At 42.2% G+C, this 19,640-nt stretch overlaps 1 protein-coding gene across 23 annotated transcripts in view; it reads right to left on the bottom strand.

The window, feature by feature from the left end:
* The window catches only part of LDLRAD4 (low density lipoprotein receptor class A domain containing 4), a 446,527-nt gene that overhangs the window by 311,407 nt on the left and 115,480 nt on the right, over window positions 1-19,640 (bottom strand). The window contains exon 1 of one of the 23 annotated variants that reach the window (XM_028837725.2): window positions 3,232-3,520. The gene's annotated coding sequence lies outside the window, so the exon portion shown is untranslated. 23 annotated transcript variants of the gene reach the window in all.

The raw sequence follows: 19,640 nt of genomic DNA, 5'->3' as shown, positions 1-19,640 counted from the left end.
AAAGGATTATACAACATGATCAAGGAAAATTTATTCTTGGAATGCAAGGAGTTCAACATGTGAAAATCAACATAATATATCACATTAACAGAATGAAGAACAAACACCATGTGATCATCTCAATTGATGCAGAAAATCATTTGACAAAATTCAACACCATTCATGATTTTTTAAAAAACATTCAATAAACTAGGACTAAAAGAAAATTACCTCAACATAATGAAGGCCATGAATGAAAAATTCACAACTAACACCATACTCAAAAGAGAAAGACTAAAAACATTTTCTCTGAGATTAGGAATAAGACAAGAAAGTCCACTTTTGTCATATCTGTTCAACACAGTACATGTCCTAGCCAGAGCAATCAGGCAAGAAAAAGAAATAAAAGACATCCAAATTGGAAAGAACAAAGTAAAGTTATCTCTGTTCACAGATGACATGATCTTCTATGTAGAAAACCCTAAAGATTCCCTTTTTTAAAAAAAGTTTTAGACCTAAGGAACATAAAACATAAACAAGGCTGCCACAAACAAAATCAACATGCAAATATCAGTTGCATTATTATACACTAACAGTGAAAAATCCTAAAAGGAAATTTTAAAATAATTCCTTTTGAAACAGTGTCAGAAATAATAAAATATTTAGGAATAAACCTAACCAAGGAAGGAAAAGACTTGGGCACTAAAAACTACAAGTGTTGATGAAAGAATTAAGGACACCAATGAATGGAAAGACATTCCATGTTTATGGACTGGAAAATAATATTTTTAAGATATCAGTACTGCCTGAAGTGATCAACAGATTCAATGTAATTCCTATCAAAATTCCAACAATATTTTTTGCAAAATAGAAAAATCCATTCTAAAATTCGTATGAAATATCAAAGGACCCTGAACAGCCAAAACAATTTTAGGGGGAAAAAAAAAACAAAGTTGGAGGACTCACAATTCCTGATTTCAAAACTTGCTAGAACAAGGCTGCAATAATCAAAACAGTGTGATACTGGCATAAAGATAGACATATATACCAATAGAATAGAATAGACAGCCCAGAAAATAAAACTTCACAGATATGATCCAACAATTTTTGACAAGGGTGTCAGGGCCATTCAATGGGAAAGAATAGTATTCAACAAACGGGCTGGGAAAACTGAGTATCTAAACGCAAAAGAATGAAGTTGGACCCTTATCCTACACCATGTATAAAAATTAACTCAAAATGGATGAAAAACCTAGACACGAAAGCTAAAATTATAAAACCCTTAGGAGAAAAAAAAGGCGGAAAGCTTTATGACCCTGGATATGGAAATAATTTCTTTGATATGACACTGAAAGCACAGGCAAAAAAAGAAAAAATAGAGAAACTGAGCTTCATCAAAATTAAGAAATTTTGAGCATCCAAAGACATATGAAGAAAGTGAAAAGACATCCTGTAGAATGGGAGAAAATATCTTCAAATCATGTATCTGATTATGGTTTAATATTCAGAATTGATAAAGAACTACTAAAGCTCAACAGCAGCAAGACCCAAACAAAATATGAGCAAAGGACTTGAATAGACATTTCTCCAAAGAAGATACACAAACGACCAATAAGCACATGAAAAGGTGCTCAACATCACAAATCACTAGGGAAATGCAAATCAAAAACACATTAAGTTGGCTACTTAAAGAAAACAGAAAGTTAGCAAGAATGTGGAAAAATCGAAACCCCATGAATTGCTGGTAGGAATGTAAAATGGCGCAGCCCCTGTGGAAGACAGTATGGAAATTCTGTCTTCTGTGTTAAACATAGAATTACGATATATGCCAGCAAGTCCACTTCTGGAGCTATACTCAAAAGAACTGAAAGCAGGGACTCGAACAGACATGGGTACATCGATGTTCATAGCAGCATGATTCACAGTAGCCCAAAGGCAGAAACATCCCAAGTGTTCACCAGTGGATGAAGGGATAAACAAAATGTGGCATCTACATACAGTCAGTTTTCATTCAGCCTTAAAAAGGAAGGAAATTCTGATGCGTGCTACATCATAAATGAACATTATGCTCAGTGAAATAAGCCAGTCACAAAAGGACAAATAATTTCATGTACAAGGTTCCTAATCAAATTCATAGAAAGTAGAACGGCAGTTGCCAGGGCTGGTAAGGGGGCAAAACCAGGGTTTAGTGTTTAATGGATATGAAATTTCAGTTTAAAAAGAAGAAAAAGTTCTGAAGATAGATAGTGATAATGGTTGCACAATAATGTTAGTGTACGTAATGTCATGACACTGTATACTTAAAAATTACTAAAACTGTAAATTTTAATGTTATATATATTTAACTACAATAAGAAGAAAACATTAACAATGGTACCTCTAGGTTGATCTAGACTGATCAATTCTTATCTCCTTTTAAAAATTATTCACTTTTCAAACTGTTCTCGATAGTATTTTACTACCATCTCTATAATTAAAAAAATAAGTTTTATTTTATTACTTAAAGCAAAAACATCAGCATTACACTGTACCTTTTCTGGCTGTATAAAGTTCTTGTTTATGTTTTTATGTTAACTTTTTGTCTTTACATATCAAAAGGACATAAAGCTTAAGTAGTGATATGGCCGGGTGCAGTGGCTCACGCCTGTAATGCCAGCACTTCGGGAGGCCAAGGTGGGCAGATCACAAGGTCAAGAGATTGAGACCATCCTGGCCAACATGGTGAAACCCCGTCTCTACTAAAAATACAAAAAATAGCAGGACGTGACGGCGGGCGCCTGTAGTCCCAGCTACTCGGGAGGCTGAGGCAGGAGAATCGCTTGAACCCAGGAGGCGGAGCTTGCAGTGAGCAGAGATCCCACCACTGCACTTCAGCCTGGCAACAGAGCAAGATTCCATCTCAAAAAAAAAAAAAAAAAAAAAAGGAAGTGATACTACAGAAGGATAACAGATTTAAAAAGATCATGTGCTCACTATATAACACATTAATTTTTGAAAAGCCATTATTTTAATCAGTGAAAACCATTCTCAAGCTGCAATGGAAAGTAGTCCCTAAAATGTGGAAAATAAAACTATCAGATGCCTCCTTTTTCCCTACCAAAATACGTGGCCACTTTGCTCAAATTCCATGTCACAGATATAAATTAAGCATTTAAAAAGTGCAAAACATTTTATAAATTTTTTTAAAGAAATTGTCTTTTCCCTCCTTCCATCCCTAAGCAGGAAAACAAATAAAAGCTCCCCTGGACTCACCGTTGTCTTCTTTAGAGGAAACGACCAGTGGAAAGCATCATTTTAAAACAGCGTCATCTTCTCCCTCCCTTCTGCACCCTGAGTCTCCCACAAATCTACCCAGCTAAACACAAACAAAAAAACACATGAGCCAGAATTTGTAAACGGGACTCACATGTTCCAACAATTAAGTTTGACCTCAAGTGTCAAGAAGTAAGCCTTATTTTTTCATACAGAGGGCCACCACCAGTGATTTTTAAAAACTAAACTGTGTTCTTCACAGAAATGCAAAGACAGAGGACGGGGCACAGTTCGATTCTATTTTCACCAGAACCTTATCTTTACCGAGTAAACATGTGTGTGATAGTAACCTTTACACTCTCAGACACATTCACAAACAAATCCACCAACGCTCCCCTGAAGAAGGGCACAGCAGTGGTCAGAGCTGAGGATCCTGTCAGAGTCAACAACAACAGGAACTGTTTCCAGGTCTCTGTTTCAGGAAGCTCAGCCACTAGCAACTTGGGAACCTGGACAGAAAAGATATCTGATTTTACCCACTCATCCCTGACCTCCAGAGAACAGTGTTACTGGAGGACGCCTTAAACAAAACAGGGGAGAACATATAGCAGTGGGTGCCATTCTGAAAAAGAAAAATCGAGACAGAATAGAAGGGAAACATGGTGGATGATATGAAGCACGAGCTGCATTCAGAGAAGTTGTGAGCTAGGCAGCAGATGAGAATAGAGAGCGTGTTGACCTATAGTCTCCTTTCGAGGTCACAGAAGGAAGGAGAAGGGAAAGAGAAGGGAAAAGGGGTACCTGAAGCTGTAGGTGATCATAAAGTTCTTAACTGAAGGCACAATAATTTTCTATAACCATAACTTGCTACTCAAATACATCTCCCTCTATAACAAATACCCAGTAAGACTAAAGTTGCTTTGACTCCATAACTGCCTCCCACTGTGACTGTATCTCCAGCACTGAAGAAACAACATGGGACAGTGAAAGAGCATGAGCTTTTCTTTTTTTTAGAGATGGCCTCGTGCTGCCACCCAGGCTGGAGAGCAGTGGCACAATCATAGCTCACTGTCCCAAGTAGGTCCCAAGTAGCTGGGACCACAGGTGCATGCCACATTTGGCTTTTTTTTTTTCCACTTTTTGTAAAAACAAGGTTTTGCTATATTGACCAGGCTAGTCCTGAACTCCTTGGCTTCAAGCGATCCTACCGCCTTGGCCTCTCAAGTTGCTGATATTACAGGTGTGAGCCACTGCCCCTGGCCGACTTTTAAACTCAGTGTTGAAAATCATTCTGCCCTTTGCTGGGTGACACTGATCAAGTTGCTTAACATTTGTGAATCCACTTTCCTTATCTGTAACGAAATGGACAAACAGAACTTTTTCCTTTCCTCTCGACATCAAACAACAGCAAAAAGACAATGAAAAAAGTTTCATGGAATTTTTGACCTCCATTTTCCATGGAACTAGGAGACAGGTATAATCTCCAGAATTCCAAGTATCTGTAAGGTCTGCCAGAGGCAGCTGAGATTGTGCAGAAACGGCAAAGAGCACAGAGAAACGGAAGATCCCAAGCAGCACCAGCAGAAGCACGAAGGTGAAGAACACAGCCCGAAGGACGCGCTCTGGTCCACGACTGCAAGTCTGAGTGCGCAAACAGGACCGAGGCGCTACAGGACTTATGTCATCTCAAAGAGTCAGAGGCAATCCACGACTGCAAGTCTGAGTGCGCAAACAGGACCGAAGCCCTCCAGGACTTATGTCATCTCAAAGATTCAGAGGCAAGACCATGTAAAAAATCTCAGAGATGGATTACATTTGTAGGAACATCCCTCTCTCCAGTGCAACAGAGATGGAGAGAGGCTCTGGGTTGTAAAGCCTGGAAGGCCATCCTGGAAGCTTCTCCATATCACAGTATCTCTTCAAGAAAGCTGGTCTTGGAAAACCCAGCTCACTCAATGATGAGTAATACAAAGGGAACTGGAAAAGCAATAAAAAGTTATTCTATTAAAAAAGCGAAAGAGAGCCATAAAACTTACCAATAGACCAATACTCCCTAGAATGTTGCTAGTGAGCAGACGAAAGCTGTGACCAAAATTTTGTCGTTTTTTAAAACTTAATGAGGCAATCACCTCGCAAGAGAGAGAGAGGGAGGAGGATGGAAGGGAGGGAGGGATCACCACAGAGCACAAACATGAGAACTCAAGGAAAAAATAGAAAAAAAGAAAAGGCAGAATATGAGCTAGAAGAGATCAGAAAAGAAATACTTAGGGGAAAAAAGCCACAGAAATGAAGATGAAGTTTAAATGAGCATAAGACAGAATAGGTATTGCAGAATCCACAGAAAGGGGTAGAGAAATGGATTAGAAAAGCCTAGAAATTGAAACTTAGGTAAAAGAAAACGAAAAAGAGGATGGGGAGGAAATGATAGGTTTGGATGGATGACAAATGAGAGTCAACAGATGCATAAAAGGAATTCCTAACAAAATAAAAACAAGCAATAGAATCAAACAAATATTTAAAGGTATTATTCAAGAAAAATGTCCTAAATACAAGGAGATTTAAATCTACGTCCTGAAGAGGCACCCAGGCCATTCCAAAATGGACCCAGAACAGTCAACAACCAGGCATGTGCTAGTAAAACTGGACTTAATAAATCTGACTTTAATGATAAAGAACAACCCTTGGGCTAGGGTTATGGTTTGTATATTTAATCCCTCCAAGCCTCATGCTGACATTCGATTCAGGTTGGAATCTCATGAATAGCTTAATGCCCTCCCTAGGGAGTGAGTTCTCACTCTGTTAGCTGCCCAGGAGCTGGTTGTTAGAAGAGTCAGGCACCTCCCTGCAACTCTCTTGCTTGCTCTCTCACCCTGTGATCTCCGCACATGCCAGCTCCACTACGCTTTCTGCCGTGAGTGGAAGCTTCCTGGGGCCCTCACCAGAAGCAGATGCTGACACCATGCTTCTTGTACAGCCTGTAGAACTGTGAGCCAAATAAACCTCTGTAAATTACCCAGCCTCAGGTAGCACTTTATAGTAACACTACACAGACTAAGTAATTAGGCAAAAAGAAAAAGAAATCAAGTCATCTGTAAGAAGGAAATGCATTAAACTAGCCATGTATTTCTTCACAGTAATACTCTATGCCACTAATCCATATGTTACTGCTTCGACATACTTAAAATACTTAAGCAAATAAAGTATAAGCCAAGAATGTATACCCAGCCAGGCATTCCTTCAAGCAGTAAGACCACTGAGTAACAGTTTTGAATGCACAGGCATTCCGAATTCTTGACCCCATGAATCCAAGACACGATCAGGAAAACAAAAGCAAAAGAACTGGCAATTGAATTCATTTAATGATAGAACTAAGATTTTAAAAAATGTGATGATTAAAGTGGTCAACCAAATCTAAATGTAATAACTAGTGACAATGTAAAAATCATACGACCACCAAAAATTGTAGTGTTGGGGGAGAGCAGTAAAAGATAGTGGGAGACAGGGTAATGTCACTGACTGCCTTATCCCTAGTGGCTGAGAATCAACAGATATCATTTAAATGTCATGAAGAAAGTGATACACATATAAGCATATCTAACAGTATGACAGTAAACACTGATAACTGACTAATAACAAGTAAGGGAGTGTGGTGAGGGGACACGAAGGAAGAGAATATGTCCTCAACACCAGTGCTCATGGTAGAAGCGTCCCGCTAATGAACCAGAGGAGTGAAGGCAGTCCCTAAAGTTATCATCAAAAAGGTTACTATTAGGAAAAATACAAACGTTCAAAAATACCAAAAACATCAACTTAAAATAGGCCCCATAAGAGACCACTTTAAAAACTATAAAAATAGAAAACATAAAATGACAGAACTCAGACAAAACATGAAAGTGTAATAAGTCACATAATGAAAAAGACTTGAAAACTATAAAACAGAAAACATAAAATGTAACATACCTTAGACAAAACATAATTGTCATATCAATAATATAAATGAGCTAAATTTATCAATGACAAACTTTTCAGATAAAGCTATCATGTAAAATTCAACCCATTCTCAGAAAGGAAAGAGTTGAGGGGAACTTCCTCAACTTGATAAAGAACATCTACAAAACACCAGCTAATATCATACTTAATGATGAGAAACTAGAAACTTTCCTGCTAAGATGAGAAACAAGGCAAGGACATCCTTCTCACCACTACTTTTCAACACTGTACTGTAAGCCCTAGCTAGTGCAATAAGTCAAGAAAAGGAACGGAAACAGAAGGCACACTGATTGGGAAGGAAGAAAAAAACTGTCTTTGTGTACGGATACCAACAAAATCCAGAAGAATCAATAAAATTCTGAAACTAATAAGCAACTATAGCAAGATTCTAGGACACAAAGTTAACATATAAAACTTAATTGAGGCCAGGTGTGGTAGCTCATGCCTGTAATCCTAGCACTTTGGGAGGCCGAGGCAGGCAGATCACAAGGTCAGATCGAGCCCATCCTGGCTAACATGGTGAAACCCTGTCTCTACTAAAAATACAAAAAATTAGCCAGGCAGGGTGGCACGTGCCTGTAGTCCCAGCTACTCGGAAGGCTGAGGCGGGAGAATCTCTTGAACTCAGGAGGCGGAGGTTGTGGTGAGCCGAGATTGCACCATTGCACTCCAGCCCGGGCAACAAGTGTGAAATTTCGTCTCAAAAAAAAAAAAAAAAAAAAGAAGAAGTTAATTGCTTTCCTATATACCAGCAAAGAACAAATGAAATATGAAATTTAAAATATAATACCATTTAAATTATCACTTCCAAAACAAAATACTTAAATACAAATCTAACAAAATACATACAAGATCGATATAAAGAAAACTATAAAACTCTGATGAAAGAAATAAAAGAGGAACTACATAAATGGAAATATGGTCCATGTTCATGGATAGGAATACTCAATATGGTCAAGAGTCAGTTCTTCCCAGCTTCATCAATAGATTCAACACAATTCCAATCAAAATCCCAGCAAATTATTTTGTCGGAATCAACAAACTGATTCTAAAATTTACAAGGAGGGGCAAAACACTCAGAGTAGCCAACACAATGTTGAAGAAGAACAAATTCAGTGTGCTCGCACTACCTGACTTTAAGACTCATTATAAATCTACAGTAATCAAGACAGTGTGGTATTGATGAAAAATAGACAAATAGAACAAGAGAACATGACAGAAATTCCAGAAAGAGACTGACATAAACATAGTCAATTCATCTTTCACAAAGGAGCAAAGGCAATAAAATGGAGCAGACAGTATTTTCAACAAATCGTGCTGGAACTACTAGGTAGGCTCATGCAAAAATAAATAAACCTAGACACATTATCTTACACCCTTCACAAAAATTAACTCCAAACAGATCATAGAACTCAATGTAAAACACAAACTATAAAACTCCCAGAAAATAACATAGGAGATGATCTTGGGAATGGCAACAATTTCTTAGATTCAACACTAAAGGCATGATCCATAAAAGAAATAATTGATAAGCTAGACTTCATTAAAATTAAAGACTTCTGCTGTGTGAAAGACAATGCCAAGAGAATGAGAACACAAGCCACATACTGGGAAAAAATATTTTCAAAAGACACATCTGATAAAAGACTGTTATCCAAAACATACAAAGAATTCTTAAAACTCAAAAATAAGAAAACAAACAACCCGATTTAAAAATAGGACAAAGACTTTAACAGACAGTTTCTCAAAGATATAGAGATAGCCAATAAGCATATGAAAAGATGCTTCACATTACAGGTCATCGGGAAAATGAAAATTAAAAAAACTATGAGATACCACCGCACACCTATTAGAATGCTGAAATCCAGAACACTGAGAATACCAAATGCTGGCAAGGATGTAGGGCAACAGAACCCTCATTTATTGACGATGGGAATGCAACATGGTACAGTCACTTCAGAAGACAGTTTGACAGATTCTTAAAAAGACTAAACATACTCTTAGCATATGATCCCGCAATTGTGCTCGTTGGTATTTACTAAAAAAAAGTTAAAAACTTATAACCATGCAAAAACCTACTTATGGACATTTATAGCAGCTTTTTTCATATTTGCCAAAACTTGGAAGTAACCACCATGTCTTTTGGTAGAAGAGTGGATAAATAAACTGCAGCACATCCAGATAATGAAATGTTATTCAGCACCAAAAAAAAAAAAAAAAAAAAAGCTACCAAGCCACAAAAGGCATGGGAGAACATTAAACGCATATTACTAAACGAAAGAAGCCACTCTGAAAGGCTACGTACTCTACAATTCCAACATATGACATTCTGGAAAAGGCAGAACTATGGAGACAGTGAGAATCAGTGGTTGCCACAGGTTGAGGGGAGGGGGAGATGAACAGGTGAGACACAGAGCACTTTTAGGGCAGTGAAGCTACTGTGTATGATACTCTAATGGTGAACACATCATTAAACATTTGTCCAAACCCATAGAATGTACAACACCAAGAGTGAACTCTACCATAAACTGCGAAATTTCAGTGATGAAGTTTCAGTGTGGGCTCGTTAATTGTAACAAACGTACCACTGCGATGTGGGATGTTGATAGTGGAGGAGGCTGGTTATGAGAAGGTGAGAGGTATTTGAGAAAATTTTTGTCATGTCTGCTCAATTTGGCTGTGAACTTAAAACTGCTCTAAAAAATACTGTTAAAAAATTCAACCCAAAAAAGAATGTTTTGCTCACCTTGCTACAAATAAATTTTAAATTCTGAATAAAATGAAGTGTCTAAGAAAGTATAATTTACCAAAACTTGTTGTACCAAGCTATTTGAACTGACTTCCACAGGAAGAAAGAGATTATCAAAGGCTACACACCCACCGCCAGGAGCGCTAAGTCAGTTTCTCTGGAGTAGTCAACTACTACTCACAATTCTAAAGCCATCTGCCAGGGGCCACGGCACACATCTGGAGTCCCAGCTACTTGGGAGGCTGAGGCAGGAAGATCACTTGAGCCCAGGAGTTCAAGACCAGCCTGGGCAAGACAGCAAGCTCTTGTCTCTCAATAAAAATTATTTTAATAAAAGAAAATTATAAAGCTGCTTATACTTATCCAGAAAAGAGAAACAGAGACACCTCCAAGTTGTTACGAGAAGTAAAAATAACACTGATGTTAAAGACTAACAAAGAGCAAACAAAAAGTGTACTGTTCACTGATTATATTCAGTGGAAAAATCATAAAGCATTGCAAGAATAATCCAACATTAACTAAGAGCAAAACATAATCAAGTGCAGTTTATTTAGGAAATGAAAACATCGTTCAACGTTAGAAATTTATTATCAAAATTAGTTACACCGATCATGTTTAATAAACACCAGATGCAAGACTCAGAAGAAGACATGAGTAATTCCATCACCACCGTATGTTAACGCTGTACTGAGGTACCAATTAATGTGGTCAGATCACTGTTCCAGAAAGAAACCGGAGGGCTCTTTTTTTTTTTTTTTTTTTTTTTTTGTAAAAGAAAAGATAACATCATGGTGTGAAAAATACTCAAACTTTTCCTCTACTCTCACAACACAACAATCAACATCTTCTGAGAGCAAATGTGGGGAGGGGGCCTGGGTGAGCTGTCCTCCAGTTCAACTCGGTTCTGCCACTCCCTACCTGGAGACAGCGCCAGACCCCACAGGTTGTTGGCTCGGTCCCCAAGGACTGCCCCCAACTGTGACCCGTCCTTCTAGCTGACCAGCTATCAATCGGGACTCCCACATCCCCTTTCTTGGGTTTGCTTAACTAGCTAGAGCAGCTTACAGAACGCAAGGAACCACTTATCTACCTTTACTGCTTTATTACACAGCATTTATTAGAAAGGACACCGATGAAGAGACGCACAGGTATGGGGGAAGAAACGTGGAGCTTCCATGCCCTCCCCAGGGGTGCAGCCCTTCAGGAGCCTCCATGTGTTTAGTTATCCAGAAACGCTTGGGCCCCAGTCCTTTGGGTTTTTATGGAAACTTCGTTATATGGGCATAATTGATTACATCACTGGCCACAGGTGATCAGCTTAACCTTCATCTGCTCTCCCCTCCCTGGAGGGTGGGGGTGGGGCTGAAGGTCCCCATCCTCTGGTAACGCCTTGGTCTTTCTGGTGACCAGCCCCATCTTGGAGATATCTAGGGGCTGCCACCCACCAGTCAGTCATTAAAATACAAAAGACATCACTGCGGAGATTCTAAGGATTTTCAGAGCTGTATGTCAGGAAAAGGGGTTGGAGACCAAACGCCTATTTTATAATATCACAGATGGCTACTTGCAAATAATTGCTGTAGGCTACAAATAATCAGATCCTATTTACGGTAGCAATAAAAAGGATTGGGTTTTCAGGAATAACCACCAGTAAGATTAATAAAGTTTCTGAAGAAAACTACAGAAACAACAGACACAGAAGAAGACTTGGAGAAATGGAAGATACACCAGGATTAGGACAGGGAGACTTAACAACCTGAAGATGCCAACTCTCTACTCTCTGAAATGTATAATGTATTAGGATCAAAATTAAAAATACCATATTTTTGAAAACTAGACAAGCTTGATTATAAAGCTAAAGTGGGAAAAATTAACAAAATAGTAGTACCAAAAAAACTGGAGGGCAGGCCAGGAGCAGGGGCTCACACCTGTAATCCCAGCACTTTGGGAGGCTGAGGCAGGCGGATCATGAGGTCAGGAGATGGAGACCATCCTGGCTAACATGGTGAAACCCTGTCTCTACTAAAAAATATTTTTAAAAATTAGCTGGGCGTGGTAGTAGGCGCCTGTAGTCCCAGCTACTTGGGAGGCTGAGGTAGGAGAACAGCGTGAACCCGGGAGGCAGAGCTTGCAGTGAGCGGAGATCGTGCCACTGCACTCCAGCCTGGGCAACAGAGTGAGACTCTGTTTCAAAAAAAACAAATAAATTGGAGGGGAGTGGGAAGTTACCTCAGACAAGGATACATGTAGAAAGCCTCAAAAATTAGTAGATTAATTAAGAAGAATAATGGTTAAAAGAACAGGAAGTCAGGCCAATGAATCAGAATAACGAATCCAAAAACTAGACCCAAATGCAAACAGAAATTCAGTATATGGTAAAGGCAGCATTTCAAATCAGTGAGTAAAAGATAGATTATGTAATAAATGATATTGGAATTGGTAACTATTTAGGGGAGACATTGGATTTGTAACTCAGGAATCCAGGATACATTTCAAAGATAAACGATTGGGGTATTTTGTCTTGTTTGAAAAAAAAAAATGACTTTCTAAAAGTAACAGAACACCTGGAAGAATTCCTTTATGATTTTGAAAAATGCTCCCTAACTGTAACTGTAAAAGCAGAAGTCACAACAGGAAGGACGGATAGATCTGACCACGTCATCTACAAGATGACCCGTGATCCGGCCAGAAAAGAGGAAAGGAATAAGAACAGACAGTCAAAGAAAATGAAATACAAACAGCTCATAAACCTGTGGAAAGACAACCTCACTCGTAATAAAAAATAAATGCAAAGTAAAATAACTCTATTCCTGTTTTTCCTAGTAGGCTGGACAGAAACCTTTAAAAACCTGATAACATGCTCTGTTGGCAAAGATGCAGAGAAACAGGCCTCGAGTGTATTGCTGATGATTGTGTGAACTGGTGCAAGCCTAAGGATGGGCCTCGGTAATAATCACTCAAAACTGCAAATAAATATACCCATAACCCAGCAACTTCACTCCTGGGAATGTATCCTACAAATGCATTTTCACATGTGGGAAAATATGTGTACATAATATACAATGACTGCAAGCTACTCAAACATCTATTTATACTACACAGGGTTAAAAAATCTGGTGTATCCACTCAATTCAGTCACAACTATGCAACTGTAAAATAGAATGAGGCTGCTCTCTGGGAACCAATACGTGAGGATTTCCAAGGTTAACTTTAAGTGAAACAAAGCAAGGTGTAAAACAGTGTATACAGAATCCATAATTTATACATAAAAGATAAATAATCTTTTTATGTTTATATGCTTAAAATTTTGGAAAGTATACACAAGAAAATAATAAACGACTAAATATTGGGAAGTGGGAAAACTGGATGGATGGAGAATAGACATAGGAGGAAGACTTCTCAATAAACATCTTTTTATATGTTTTTGAGCTGCTTGACTAAAAAGGCCTATTTTAAAAATGAAAGGTATAAATGAGCACACGAATATATTCTACAATTGTTGTGAAGATCATATAAGATAACCCAGAGCCTTATACAAAGTTGACGCTCAATAAATGCTAAGATCCTTCCTTCTACATGGGGTAAGGACGTATCGGCTGAAGAATGATGAGGTTCATGCATTTGGAAAGGAGGGCATGATTTCTCAGACAGGGCTGCAGCCTGCAGGTGGCTCTTCCGACAGGCTGGGAAGTGCAGCCTCCAGCCAGAAGCCAGAAACAAGCACTGCAAGGGTGGGAAGAAGAAGACAGGGATTTATGCTGAATGGGGCTGCCAAATATGCATATTCAATGAGCTCTAGGAAGAGTCATGAATATTGATGAAAGGAGACACAGGCACACGCACACTGAGCTCCACGCCTCTGTGGGATCCATATGTGAAACACGGTGGCATGAGCAAGACCTGGGGTGGAGTTTTCAGCCACATGATGTCAAAAGGTGAAGCGGAGGACACAGGAGCCCTCACTGTGCACCAGTGGTTCACTCACAGAACCACTCCAAGGTCAGTGGCTTCGGATCAGGAAGACAATGCTGGTGAGTTGTTTGGTCAAAACCACAAAAGGGAGGGACAGCATCAGGCCGCTGCTGAAATGAGTATGGAGCTTCCAGCCCGCAGGGAGGAGAGCCCGATGGTGGTCAGTGAGGTGGGGGTCTCACGAGGCATGTTTCCCTCCTGTCACGGCCAGGACTCAGTTCTAATGTTTCTCTGGGTGCCCCTTGGCCAAGAGGGGGTCCATTCATTCGGCTGGGAGCTTAGGATTTCATTTCATTTCTCAGACAACACCACAAAAGAGTGATGAGAGCCCAGAAGCAAAGCAGGAGGCCGGGGTATGCGGCTCGTGACACCCTCGTGACAGCACCAGGGAGGCCCCAAGCAGGAAGACCTGCTGCTCTCAAAGGGCCTCCTCTGTGGGTCTCCGGCCCGTCACCTCCAGCTTCTCATCCTCTGTGGGTCTCCGGCCCGTCATCTCCAGCTTCTCATCCTCTGTGGGTCTCCGGGCCCGTCATCTCCAGCTTCTCATCCTCTGTGGGTCTCCGGGCCCGTCATCTCCAGCTTCTCATCCTCTGTGGGTCTCCGGGCCCGTCATCTCCAGCTTCTCAACCTCTCCTCTGTGGGTCTCCGGGCCCGTCATCTCCAGCTTCTCAACCTCTCCTCTGTGGGTCTCCGGGCCCGTCATCTCCAGCTTCTCAACCTCTCATAACTCAATGGCCACCTACTTTCTTTCTCTTTAAAAGTGAGCCCATGTCCCCCTATCTTTAGAAACAAACTTTGTTTCATCCTGCTAGGCCATCAAGTACCACTTCCATTTAACACCAAAATCCTTAATTAAAAAAAAAAAACACATGCACCATATGGAAACCTCTCCACTTCCTCTCCATCTGCTCCTTCCGACTTCCTTGAAATCTGGCTTTGATTTCAAAGACTTGCCTGAAGCTGTGCTCTTCAACAATGACCCCCTCCTGCTACTCCGATGGCATTTTCTCAGCCAGTCCTTATCCAACTTGTCACCTTTCCGCGTGGTGGTGCTGCTGCTCGTCCACTGCTTGCAGCTCCTTCCTTAACTTCAGCGGCCCCGTGTCCCTCGGGGCCACAAATACTCATCATCGGTTAAGGTCCAGATGCTGCGCCCTGGAGATAATAGCATCGCGCCGCTTAACAAAACGCTAACCAAACTGGTCCGTCACTGACATCATCGTTTCGTCAGAAGACGGGGGATAACCATACAGAAGCCAGGGGACAGGACTCTGCCGTGGAGTCCACGGCCCACAGACGAGTCAAACAGAAAAGCAACACCCAGAACAAGGCCCTGACTTCTGAGAATAAGACATGAGGAAGGTTCCCAAAGCAGAGGGAGCACCAGATGCCAAGGAAGTAGCTTATTGATGACGGTAACAGTGATAACGAGAAGAAAAAGATGTCTGCCTTTCCCATCAACACCTGCTGTGTTACACTTCAGTCAGCACTTGGTCTCGTTTAACCACGTAAAGGAAACTACTGGGGAGGCTGAGGCAGGAGAATGGCGTGAACCCGGGAGGCGGGGCTTGCAGTGAGCCGAGATCGCGCCGCTGCACTCCAGCCTGGGCAACAGAGCAAGACTCCGTCTCAAAAAAAAAAAGCTCAGGACCCCCGAATTCCTTATGCAAAAGGAAAAGTTAAGCCAAGAGGGTGCGCCAGGCAGCGCCCTCTTCCCCAGGAACGGCTGTTGGGAGCGTTGGGAGCGTTGGGCATCAGACCCCGCAGAAAGACAAAAGCCTCAGGGCTTCGGAAGGGCTGCCCAACAGATCATCCCTGAGTCCGTTCTTTGCTGGCATCCCATATAAACAAGAACATCTCATCGTAACTTCAGGTCTACAATCGGATTCTAGCTTAAAACTGGAGTCTGTTCCATTCCACGCTGCTCATGTCTATCACAAGCTTCGCTTCCCAGGTGCAGGACAAAGACAAGACGAGATCAGTCATTCCTCCACCTGCCCCGAGACATCCGCATAATTGATTCTTCCTTTACGCCCTTTTTTTCTCTTCAAACATTCACCTTATCTTGTGTAAAATGCAGATTTACTGGCACTAACTAAAGTCTCACAAGAATGTCATCATTCGCCTTACAGCCCACCTTCCCCTCTTCCGCGCCTTCCCCCCTTTAAGGAAACCTATAAATACTGAGCCTCCTAAAAACCTCTTTACAAAACAGATACAGATGCGTCTGTGGCCAGTATTATTTTTCCAGATGAGCCCTAAAGCTGGCTTAATAAACGTCAACGATTGAGACCTTTGCCTCAGTCACTCATCTCAGCCATCAGCCACATGTAACCATATAAAAGTTATACTGCCATCCCCATGTTACAGATGAGGAAACTAGCGTTGGCTCCAGAGTACTCGGCAGTTCCGAGACGGGCAGGTACGCGGCAGAGCTGAGTGTGGGGACCGGCCTGGAAAGGGCCCTCAGCGTTGCCCACGCGGAAAGGGAGAGTGGAGGAGACACGGAGCAGCTGAGGGGTCCACAGGAAGCAAGGAAAGGGCGTGGCCCCAAAACCCCCTTTAAAGGGGTGGGTGGACTACAAGCCGTGGAGTCAGGCCGGGCAGCCAGGGGAGGTGCGTGTGGTGCCAGGTGGGCCTGGAAGCTGGTTTTCCACCAAGGGAGCGGACCGGGCAGAGCTCTGGCTGGAGGCATCTCAAAGGCTTGGTGCACTCTGCATCTCCCCCTCTTGAAATCTTCCTCTGGATCTTCCTTGCAGGATCAAAGCTCTGCTGTCGGCCTCCCTGAGAAGTCCACACACACGACTGCAAGTGTCACTTCAAAATGTGAAAGGAAAATAAAATCCTGGGACCCCAAACTCACTACGCCAGAGGGAAAAGTTAAGCTGGGAAACAGTCATGCAAAAAGCTAACTTTCCTTTTATTCCCATACAGATTGCTGCAGAGAGGAGGCCACGTGTCTCCCCAGGAGGCCTCCTTCACCCTCACAGTGTAAGTTAACAGCTCATCTTGGCAGGCATGGCACGAAGACAAGACCGGAAATCATCCCTCTGCTGCCCTGAGACAAACGCATACGTGACTTCCTCTGCTCTGTGTTGACTTTATCCCGTGCAAAATGCAGATTTACTGAACAAGAGGCGCAGGCGTCATCGACGTGCCTCTACCCCTCCTTTCACATATCACGTGTATTCAGTGAGCGAAAATCAAAGCCTCACAAGAACGTGACCACTCACCTCACCAGCTACCCTCCGCTGTTTGCTCTCCTCCTTTCCCTCCTGTCTGCTCTTTCCTCTTTAAATAATGAAGTTGTCAAAGCCCTTTTTGCATCCTACTGTGACGTGTGTCTTTGTCCCCAGTGTGTCCTCAACCTTGGCAAAATGAGCCTCTAAGTTGATTGAGACCCGTCTCAGCCGCTGTTTGATTGAGGCCTGTCTCAGCCGCTGTTTGATTGAGGCCTGTCTCAGCCGCTATTTGGCTTACAGCAGACGGGGCTGGAGGTTCCAGATCAGCAGCAGCCTCAGTCCCCACCAGTCCCTCCCCCGCTGCCCAGAGGCCTCAAAGTCAACGAGCTCCGGCGAGAAGCCACCAGCTGACAACCCACAGCCTGCTTCTCCCTCTTCCCCATTCTGCCACTGTTCTCTGCACACCGAAGGTCCTCGGGACATACTCAGAGAGTCAGTAATTTCAGAACTTTGTCAAAAAACAGACACTTGAGGCCGGCGCGGTGGCTCACGCCTGTAATCCCAGCACTTTGGGAGGCCGAGGCGGGCGGATCACAAAGTCAGGAGATGGAGACCATTCTGGCTAACACGGTGAAACCCCGTCTCTACTAAAAAAAAAAAAAAAAAATACAAAAAATTAGCCAGGCATGGTGGCAGGCACCTGTAGTTCCAGCTCCTGGGGAGGCCAAGGCAGAAGAATGGTGTGAACCCAGGAGGCGGAGCTTGCCGTGAACCAAGATCGCGCCACTGCACTCCAGCCTGGGCGACACAGTGAGACTCTGTCTCAAAAAAAAAAAAAAAACTAGACACTTGAACTCAAGATGGTTAATGGAGCACACACATGTAATTCATCTTCAAGATTTGGTATACGAACCCTGATGATTTTTTCTTCTCACTCTTGTCCAGGCTGGAGTACAGTGGCACAATCTCAGCTCACTGCAACCTCTGCCTCCCGGGTTCAAGTGATTCTCCTGCCTCAGCCTCCCAAGTAGCTGGGACTACAGGTGTGTGACACCACGCCCGGCTAATTTTTGTATTTTTAGTAGAGATGGAGTTTCACCATGTTGGCCAGGCTGGTCTCGAACTCCTGACCTCAGATGATAAACTGATGACTTTTTGAAGATTATATCCTTCTCTGAACTTGATTATTTCCTTCTTTATTACAAATGTTCATCAAGGAAAAATACCAATATGAATAGATTAACCAAACATTTCAGAGTATTCACTGGAAATCCTTATACCTTATATACATTTAACGATAGTCACAATCCCATATGTTGAATACTTTGTTCATCATGCACGTTTGTCATAATTCCTTTACTTTTAATATTACATTAAAGTATTATTTAACTCAGTTGCTGAGGGGTGTTTGTTTTGTTTGGAGTTTGGTGCCTCCTTAAACGTGGCACCTCACTTGAGGCACGGCCCTGCCGAATAAGGACCTGACGTGGAAGCAAGAAAAGAGCAAAGAATGTGAACACAGTGGCTACGTCCAGCTCAGGATGCAAAAACTATCCTCGTTCCTTTTCCCACATCCAGCCCTCTCCTAACTGCCAGTGCCGCCGTTTCCGTAGCACGAGGGTCACTTTCAGGAGCTGAGGACAAAAAGGGTCATCCTTGGTGAGAGCGAACACGTGACACGCTGCGGCCAGGCGCAGGGGCGGCGCCCACAGCTCCAGCTACTTGGGAGGCCGGAGCATGAAGCAAGATCCTGTGTCCACAAAAAGAAAATGTATGCAGAAAAGTGAAATGGATAAAGACGTATCTTTTAAAAGGCAAATCTCTAAAACACAAAAGCTTTTTCTGTGGAATGAGAAGGGGTTTTCTTTCTACTGCTCCCCTTCCCAACTGCTTCCCCCTGAGCAAGCTTCATAAAAGCAGAAATCCAGAGAGATGCTGCTACCAATTTTGTAAGTATTTGGAAGAAAAAGAAAACTGAGTCAAAGCGTTTTTGTGACACAAATTTACATTATCCATCTGTAAGGGGTATAGCCGAGTACAAAAAGAAGTGAGAGATATGGCCTGGTGCAGTGGCTCATGCCTGTAATCCAAGCAATTTGGAAGGCCGAGACAGGCGGATCACCTGAGGACAGGAGGTCGAGACCAGCCTGGCCAACATGGTAAAATCCCATCTCTATTAAAAAAAAAAAAAAATTAGCCAGGTGTGGTGGTGCACACCTGTAGTCCCAGCTACTGGGGAGGCTCAGGTGGGAGAATCGCTTGAACCCAGGAGGCAGAGGTTGCAGTGAGCTGAGATCGCGCCACTGCACTCCAGCCTTGATGACAGAGACTCTGTCTCAAAAAATAAGAAAAAGAAAAGAAATATGGATGACAGGTGAGGTATAGTGGAGGCACTTTGGGAGGCCGAGGCGGGTGGATCACCTGAGGTCAGGTGTTCTAGACCAGCCTGGCCAACCAACATGGCGAAATCTTGTCTCTATTAAAAATACAAAAATTAGCCGGGCGTGGTGGTGCAC

This window comes from Macaca mulatta, chromosome 18, assembly GCF_049350105.2.
Source record: "Macaca mulatta isolate MMU2019108-1 chromosome 18, T2T-MMU8v2.0, whole genome shotgun sequence".
In the NCBI taxonomy this organism is placed as follows: domain Eukaryota; kingdom Metazoa; phylum Chordata; class Mammalia; order Primates; family Cercopithecidae; genus Macaca; species Macaca mulatta.
Note: the sequence above shows the minus strand (reverse complement) of the source record. Positions and strands in the feature narration are given on the sequence as shown.